The following is a 9,526-nucleotide window of genomic DNA, read 5'->3' as shown; positions in this document are numbered from 1 at the left end:
AACAGGCTTCATGTCCAGAGTTTAACCCCCTCAGGAAACCGCAAAAGAGAATTGGTGGTCAGGGCTTTGTAGCCAGTGTGGACATTTTTAAAGGACCCTTTGAGGCAGAACCTGGCCTGGGAAACATATAAGTTCTTGAAATGTGTGTGTATGTGTGGGTGAGAGAGACAGACAGACAGACAGACAGACAGACAGAGGGAAAGGGGGAGGGAGGAAGGGAGGAGAGAGACAGAGGGAGGGATGGGATGGAGAGAGGGAAAGAAAGAAGGAGAATGTAGTAGTAGTAGTTGTCTCTCGGTAACCAAGGATGACTATTGTCTTTGTGCGTTCTCGTGCACAAAGACACCTGTGCATGAAGATTTAAGTGGAAAAGTCGATGCACAGAGACAGTCCCACTCTCTCGGCGTTGGAAGCCTGGGTCCAGTGGCACGAAAACCCGTTACACCTGGAGACTTCCTCAGCTGCATTGGATGGCCGTGTTGTCTTTTGTGCTCCAACACGCCCTTAGCACTCCACAGTGCCTTGCTGCGTCGCCATCTCAGCCAATGAACCTTCTTATTGGTTTCTTCCGTCTGTTCAGCCGAAGCAGTCTTCACATGCTGGGTGAGCAAAGTCCTGGTTCACCAGGGGTCGAAGACCCGATGGCTACCCTCACAATTTTTAGCCAACCTGTCGAAGCCGTTGCCCGGGGTGTGGCCACTGCCACATGCTAGCAGCTATTGGGAGCCACAAGTGAGAGCTGGGTGTCAGGTGGGGGTCAGAGGCTGGAGAGCTTCCCTAGAAGGGCACGACAAAGAAAGAAAGAAAAAAGAGAGAGATGAAAAGAGAAAAAAGAGAAAGCAACAGAGGAAGAGAAAAAAGAGAGAAAACAGAAAAGAGAAGGGAGGAGAGAGGGGGAAGGAAAGAGAGAGAGGAAAATAAAGAGAAGAGGGAAGAGGGAGATGAAGAGAGAGAGAAAAGAGAAAGCAACAGAGGAAGAGAGAAAACAAAGAAAGGAGAGGAGGGGGGGAGAGAGAGGGAGAAAGGAGAGAGAGAGAGAGAGAGAGAGAGAGAGAGAGAGAGAGAGAGAGAGAGAGAGAGAGAGAGAGTAGAGACAGGCAGAGAGAGAGAAAGAGATCACTTAATATATGCCAGTAACTTTGCTTAGAACTGAGGATACAAATAAAAACCAAGGAAGCCAACTGCTGTCCACTTGGGACTTACAGTCTAATGGAGGGAGGTAATGCCTAAAATGGAGCTGGAAAAGGGGGAAGAGAACAAATATCAATGGAAAAGCTGGAGATGTCAAGGAAGTGCTCTGAAACAGAATAAAGATGGGGCCAAAGTTGGCCCATTAAAGCCAAAGATGGTCCTAGGAGCAGGCTACTATGATCCAGTGGGGAGGGAATGACCCCAGTAGGATGAGTGTAGAAGGCAGGAAGTTTGTATTCAAGGACCTTCCTCCTCTAACTTCCTTGAATATAAAGGCAAACCATCCCCCTGAGACCAAAAGCTCTCCCTGGGCAAGGACTGATATTTTCCCCCTCCGACTGGGTAATCAATAAGGGCAGGAACCAGATCTTGCTTCTTCTTAAGACCTGAGGATGAGGGAAGTCTCAGAAGACTGGGAGTGGGCTTCCCTCATCAACCTGGGCACCTTTCAGAGTGAAGACAATGCCTCAGCCCTCAGATTGGGAATTCTCCAAGGGTGGGGATCAAGACTTCTCTGTATTCTCCACAGGGTCTCTCCAATGAATGTTACTGGGTGACCTTGAGCAAGTCACCTCACTTCCTGCTTCTTGAATTCAATTTAGGGTAAACTTGAATAAGTAAGAGCACAGAAGAGAGTTTGCTTTATCTCTCTTTGCAGGCTCTCTGGCTACTAGAAGCCAACACTTCAGAAGATCCAGTAAACTAAATGTAGTGTTTATTCACCCCACTGCCAACTACCTTATGTGGAACAAATCTACCTGCCAACCAGTCAAAAAACCTAAAAGCTGGCACTTAGGGAAGAGCCTGGGGCTCAACAGTAAGTACCCTGGATCTGGGCCAAAGGAAAGGGGCACCAAAACACGGGAGATGGAGATTTCTGGTTTAGGAGACTCCAAAGGACACCCCGATCATCCCCTTACCTTTGAACTGACTTGACCTTTCACCATCTAGGATAGAAAGAATCCCAGTTTTAGAATTAAGAGAAATGTGTCTCTGACACATACTGCCTGTGTGAGCTGAGCCCCCATCTCTCATGTGAAATAATAAGTGTGTACTGCCTAGTGGGTGGCACAGTGGATACAGTATCACCAAGCCTGGAGTCAGGAAAGCTCATTTTCCTGAGTTCAAACCCATCTTCAGACATTTGCCAGCTGTGTGACCCTGGGCAAGTCATTTCACCCTGTTTGCCTTAGTTTCATCATCTGTCAAATGAGCTGGAGAAGGAAATAGCAAGACATTCCAGTATCTTTGCCAAGAAAACACCAAATAGGGCCATGAAGAATTGGAAACAACTGGGAAAAATAGCTGAATGACCAGTCACTTTACCCTGTTTGCCTCCATTTCCTCATCTGTTAAACACGGTGGAAAAGGAAGTGGCAAACCACTCCAGCATCTTTGCCAAAAAAAACCCAAATAGGGACTTGGGGAGTTGTAAGAACCTAGGAAAAAATCACTGAATGGCCCTGGACAAGTCACTTCACTCTGTTTGCCTCAGTTTCCTCATATGTCAGATGAGCTGGAAAAGGAAATGGCAAACCACTCCAGTATCTCTGCCAAGAAAACCCCAAATGGAGTCCCAAAGAGTCAGACACGACTGATACAAATGAACCACAAGCACTGCCAGCTTTTCTGGTTGGGGTGAAGGGTCTAACCTTAAAGCTCCAACAGTATGTGTCTCAGGCACATCCCTGGGTATGCAAGAGGAAGAAGGAATGACAGGACCTGTCATTTCATTGGGAAAAGGAACTCCCAGAAAGGAAACACTTTCAAAAAGAGACTGGCAAGCTATTCTGTAACTTGGAGGCTTCAGAAGTTGTCTGGAGCACTTGGAGGAGAAGGGGCATGCCCCGGGTCCCACAGCCAGTTTCTCTCCAGGATTGGTCATCTTGTAGCCTGGTTCACCTCTCTATCCACTAAGCCAATTACCCAATCATAAAGACTCACTAAATTGGATTGAACTGAACTGGACTGGACTGGAGTGGATTAGAGAGGATCCATTAGACAGAATTGGCTGTCTTGGCACAGAAGAAAAGAATGTTGGCCCCAGAATCAGAGAATCTAGATACAAATCCTGATTTTCCACTTTGTGCCTGTTCGAATGAGGGCTAGTCACTTAATGTCCCTGGCCTCAGTTTCCTCATCTGTAATGGGGGAAAGTGGGAAAGACTCTTCCAACTCTATATCTATTATCCTGTTATATATAACCTATTGTTTTGGATCTCCCCATAAAGCAGGGGTCCCCAAACTTTTTACACAGGTGGCCAGTTTACTGTCCCTCAGAACGCTGGAGGGCCAGACAATAAAACCCTAACCCTAACAGGGCAGCACATACAGAGTGCGGAATCCCCACCCCCAGATCGCTGCTCACCATGCTGATGTCTTCCATTGTGCAGCTACACAATCCTTTGCACAGCGCCTTGTTCTCATTCAGTTACTCTCAGAACAAGGCACCATGCAAAGGATTATGTCACCGGAAGTAGTACTGTATGTGAGCCATGCTGCGCTTTGTGGTGCCACCACATACAGTGTTCCTCTCATTGACCACCAATGAAAGAGGTGCCCCTTCTGGAAGTGCAGTGGGGGCCACATAAATGGCCTCACGGGGGGGGGTCACATGTGGCCCACAGGACATAGTTTGGGGACCCCTGCCATAAAGGCTTGGTCAGGGAATGCTGGGAAAAACTATATTCTACATAGATCTATGAAAAGAATTCTTCCACATGTTCATGAATGCCACTAAGGCAAATAGCAACTCCTAACCAGGGTTCTTAAATTTTTTTTTTAAGTTTATTTTTTTAATTAATTAATTTAGAATATTTTCCCATGGTTCCATGATTCATGTTCTTTCCCTCCCCTCCCCTCACCCCCCTCCCATAGCCAATGAGCAGTTCCACTGGGTTTTACCTTTGTCGTTGATCAAGACCTATTTCCATATTATTGATATTTGCACCAGGGTGATCACTTAGAGTCTACATCCCCATCATATCCCCATCAAACTATGTGAGCAAGCAGTTGTTTTTCTTCTGTGTTTCTGCTCCCACAGTTCTTTCTCTGGATGTCTAATCAGGATTTCTTAAAAATCCTTTCCTTCTGTTTTACACTCAGTATTGTCTATTGGTTCCAAGATGAAAGAGAAGTAAGGGTTAGGTTAAGTGACTTGCCCAGGAAGTGTCTGTGGCCAGATTTGAGCCTGTTTCTAGGGCTGGTTCTCATACCTTTTAGCCACCTCGCTGCCCCTCTCCCAATCAGGATTCGAGAGTTTTTGTCAATTGCTGTGGCCCAAAAAAACATGTACCTCCCCCCCAGTAGCCAGCCAGGTGATGTGCCTCTCCATAGTTAGGTTGGTCCTTAGCCATTGAATACAGTAATGCAGAGAAGGGGCTGATCTGCATTGGCAAAGGAATTTTCCTCATTTAGGAATTCCCTATACTCCTATTACCCTGGCTTTCCAGTTTACAGGGCTGATCCTGCCAGCGTTGGCATTCCACTGGCAAAGTCTCTGATTGCCTCCAAGCTGGGATGAAGAGGCAAAGGAAAAGGATCTCCCTGATGGAGTCAATGTCAAGAATTCACTGTGTAAGCCCTAACAAGCACCTAGACATGAGAATTGTTGGAATCATCCTAAAATATTCTAGGGAAGGAGATGATCAAACCCTGGGTTTGAGTTCCTTGGACAAGTCCCCTTATTTCTCTGTGCCTCAGTTTCCTCAATTATAACATGGGGATAAAGAGGTGGCATTGCTATTCAAAAGCAAACAAATAACTCTTAGAATCAGGAAGCCCTGAGTTCAAGTCCTACCTCTAACAAATGCTATGACTCTAACCCTGGGCAAGTCACTAACTTCTTGGTGCCCCAGCAACTCACTAAGGTTTTAAGATGATGGACAATTCCAATCTGCATCACTAGGGTGAATTTCCTCACAAGGAATATTGCTGCTATTACTGTTGAGTTGTTTAATGGTGTCCAACTCTCCATGGCATTATGGACCCCAGCTATCCATGGGGTTTTCTTAGCAAGAATGCTGCTGTGGTTTGCCATGTCCTTCTGTGGATTCTTTTGTCAGACAATCAAAGGTTAAGTGACTTGTCCAGGGTCACACAGCTAGGAAGTATCTGAGGCCAGATTTGAACTCAAGTCTTCCTGACTCTAGGCAGTTCCCCTCTCCATACCCAACTTGTTCCCACTTTCACCTATCAGTTGCCCATGCCAGACCCTGGCTCTGATCCTAATGACAGACACATAACTCATGTACAACAGCTCAGTGAAGGGCACACGGTATCTGGAGCTGGACAAAAACTCAGGAATATCTAGCCCAACCTCCTCAATTTACAGATGAGAAAACCAAGGGAAGTGAAATACTCAAGGTCTCACAGCTAATTAGGAGAGCAAAGAATAGAACCCAAGTGTTGGTATCCTAGATTCAGAGCTGTCAGGAAAGTTTGGGGTTATCTAGTTTGGCCCTCTCAATTGAGAGAAGAGGAACTTACAGTCCAGAACATAACATGATTTATTTGCCCACATGAGACAGAGTTAGGACTTGAATCCAGAGCTTCTGACACCAGATGCAGTTCAATTTCTTCTGTAGCAGAACACTCCAAGTCCAGGGCTTTTTCCAGCATAGCCCAGATGTCATCTGGAAGAAGCATCAGGCTCATGATGCTTGACCCAAGGAGCAGAACAAAGCCACAGGACACTGTGCTTACAGAGAGACAGATTTCAGCTCAATGCAAAGAAAAGCTTCCTAGCAATTAAAGATATCCAAAAGAAAGCTTCCTAGCAATTAAAGATATCCAAAAGTGGAATCGCCAACCTGGAGAGGTAGTGAGTTCCCCATCATTGGTGGTCTCAGGCGAAGGCTGGCTGGTCACCTGTCAGGATTTCTGCTCAGAAATAAATGGCCCAGGATTGATGCCCCCAGATAGACTTTGGGGTCAGAGGATTCTGTTTTAGCCTGGCCCTGGCTGTGGCTGCTGCTGCACCACCTGGCCAGCTGTGTTTTCTCAGTGCATTGATTAGGAATCAGCCGCATGTTCCCATAATGGGACTCCCGGGGGTTTCAGGGATGAGCTGACATGAGCAGCACTCAGCACTTCCCTGGCTTATGGATGATGAGCCTTAGCTAAGCCCCTCAGGAGCCGTAAAGCTGGGTCTATTGTTTCTAAGGACAAAGAGGAAGACAAAGGAGCCAGGAATATAGCTGCCTCCCTCCGGGACCAGGCTCATCCGCCCTCCATTGCCACTGCACATGGCAAGGGGCACTGTGGAGGTCTCATGGGGTTTATGAGTGGGAGAGACCTCCATCTAGTCTATTTTACAAAGAAGGAAACTGAGGCACAAAGAGGAAAAGTAATTTGTCCAGGGATTTCAGGGGAGATGAAGGAAGGAAGGAAGGAAGGAAGGAAGGAAGGAAGGAAGGAAGGAAGGAAGGAAGGAAGGAAGGAAGGAAGGAAGGAAGGAAGGAAGGAAGGAAGGAAGGAAGGAAGGAAGGAAGGAAGGAAGGAAGGAAGGAAGGAAGGAAGGAAGGAAGGAAGGAAGGAAGGAAGGAAGGAAGGAAGGAAGGAAGGAAGGAAGGAAGGAAGGAAGGAAGGAAGGAAGGAAGGAAGGAAGGAAGGAAGGAAGGAAGGAAGGAAGGAAGGAAGGAAGGAAGGAAGGAAGGAAGGAAGGAAGGAAGGAAGGAAGGAAGGAAGGAAGGAAGGAAGGAAGGAAGGAAGGAAGGAAGGAAGGAAGGAAGGAAGGAAGGAAGGAAGGAAGGAAGGAAGGAAGGAAGGAAGGAAGGAAGGAAGGAAGGAAGGAAGGAAGGAAGGAAGGAAGGAAGGAAGGAAGGAAGGAAGGAAGGAAGGAAGGAAGGAAGGAAGGAAGGAAGGAAGGAAGGAAGGAAGGAAGGAAGGAAGGAAGGAAGGAAGGAAGGAAGGAAGGAAGGAAGGAAGGAAGGAAGGAAGGAAGGAAGGAAGGAAGGAAGGAAGGAAGGAAGGAAGGAAGGAAGGAAGGAAGGAAGGAAGGAAGGAAGGAAGGAAGGAAGGAAGGAAGGAAGGAAGGAAGGAAGGAAGGAAGGAAGGAAGGAAGGAAGGAAGGAAGGAAGGAAGGAAGGAAGGAAGGAAGGAAGGAAGGAAGGAAGGAAGGAAGGAAGGAAGGAAGGAAGGAAGGAAGGAAGGAAGGAAGGAAGGAAGGAAGGAAGGAAGGAAGGAAGGAAGGAAGGAAGGAAGGAAGGAAGGAAGGAAGGAAGGAAGGAAGGAAGGAAGGAAGGAAGGAAGGAAGGAAGGAAGGAAGGAAGGAAGGAAGGAAGGAAGGAAGGAAGGAAGGAAGGAAGGAAGGAAGGAAGGAAGGAAGGAAGGAAATTTCTTCCAAACCTAGCCCATGACAGCATCTTTCTCCTCACCTCTGCCCCTAATTACAACCCCCAAAACTACACAAACAGTAAAAAAGAAAAATGAGATGATGGAAAGATCTCAGAACTGAGAGATAAGAACCTCTGAACTCTTGTCCTGGGTCCAACATTAACGCATTAGCTAATAGAATCACAGATTTAGAGCTAAAGGGGACCTTAAGCACAACTCATCTAGTTTAACTCTTCATTTTACAAGCAGGGAAACTGAGTCCTAGAGCTCAAGATCACATAGGTACCAAGTGGAAGAGCTGGGATTTCACCTAGATCCTCTGAGGCTAGAACTAGTGTTCTTTCCAAAGAAATATGCTATTTCTAACTTGATCACTTAGCTTCTAGGTCTCATTGTCTTCATATATAAAATGTGGGGACTGGGTAAGGTGATTACCAACATCCTCCTAGTTCTAGGATCTTACATTCCAAGGGTCCACCTAGCTGTAATACCTTGTATCCTAGGGTCTTTTCTTCTCTAGCATTCATGTTCTAAAGCCCCATCTGTCTCAAAGATTCTGTGTTCTAAATCTTATATTCTCAGGTCTGTTCTGGTACTGGGTTTTTTTGCTCTAAAATATCTCCCAGTTCCAATGCTATGTTCTAATGTCCCCCCTAACTCTGTCATCCTGGGTCCTAAGGATCCTCCCAGCTCTGATATTTTATATTCTAACCTTCCTCTATTTCTGACATCCTTTTAAGGGCCCTCTTAGCTCTGACATTTTATGTTTTAACATTCCTTCCAGCTCTGACATTTTGTATTCTAAGGACTCTTCCAACTCTGACATTTTATATTCAAACATTCCTCCATTTCTATCATTCTGTTTCTCAAGTACCTACCAGCTGTGACATTCTCTGTTCTAAGGTCCCTCCCAGCTCTGACATTCCCTGTTCTAAGCTCTTTTCCAGCTCTGACATTTTCTGTTCTAAGGTCTCTCCCAGCTCTGACATTCCCTGTTCTAAGGCTCCTCCCAGCTCTGACATTCTCTGATCTAAGAACTCTCCCAGCCTGAAATTCTCTGTTCTAAGCTCTCTCCCAGCTCTGACATTCTGGGTTCTAAGCTCTCTCCCAGCTCTGACATTCTCTGTTCTAAGCTCTCTCCTAGCTCTGACATTCTCTGTTCTAAGGTCTGTCCCAGCTCTGACATTCTCTGTTCTAAGGTTTCTCCCAGCTCTGACAGTCTCTGTTCTAAGGTCTCTCCCAGCTCTGACATTCTCTGATCTAAGAACTCTCCCAGCCTGAAATTCTCTGTTCTAAGGTCTCTCCCAGCTCTGACATTCTCTGTTCTAAGCTCCTTCCCTGCTCTGACATTCTGGGTTCTAAAGTTCCCACCGAATTTGAAATCCTATGTTCTAAAATTCTGTGTACTCTACAAACCTTAAAACAATAGAAATGTGTACCTAGCGCTGAATCGTAATTAGCCGATCTCTCTTTTGTCATGGGAGAAGACGTAAAGCCCCAGGGAGGGGAAGGGATTTGCTGGCGCTTCTAGGGCCAGTAAGTGTCAGAATGGAGATTTGCACCCGTGTCTTCTGACTTTAAGCTTCTCTGTCTTTCTGTTATGTCGCATCTAGTTGCCTTCTTGGTCTCCTCAAGCCCTGAAGGCGCCACCCTGGGACGGGCTAGAAAGGGGAGAGGGGAGAGGAGTTCACTACCGCTCTCTGATTCTCTCCCCCACAATCCCTGGCTTTCCCTGTCCACAAACGTCACCTTCGGCTGGGTAGACACGCGCCACCCCCACAGCCACCCCTCCATTAAAGCCCAGCCCCCGAGTTCCGGTTTGGGCCGTTCCCAGAACCAAGGGGAGCCTTCTGGAGACAAAACGAATCCTCTCGCAAATGGGCCTGTTTATTTGCATGGCAGGCGCCCCAGTTAGATTGTTTTATCCTCCCCCCTGAGCAAACTGAAGAGTTCTCAATTTATCCTCCCGGCACAGAGAGACACCAGATTGTCAGCACGC

This window comes from Monodelphis domestica, chromosome 4, assembly GCF_027887165.1.
Source record: "Monodelphis domestica isolate mMonDom1 chromosome 4, mMonDom1.pri, whole genome shotgun sequence".
Lineage (NCBI taxonomy): Eukaryota > Metazoa > Chordata > Mammalia > Didelphimorphia > Didelphidae > Monodelphis > Monodelphis domestica.
The sequence above is the reverse complement of the archived record's forward strand: the minus strand, read 5'-3'. Positions refer to the sequence as shown.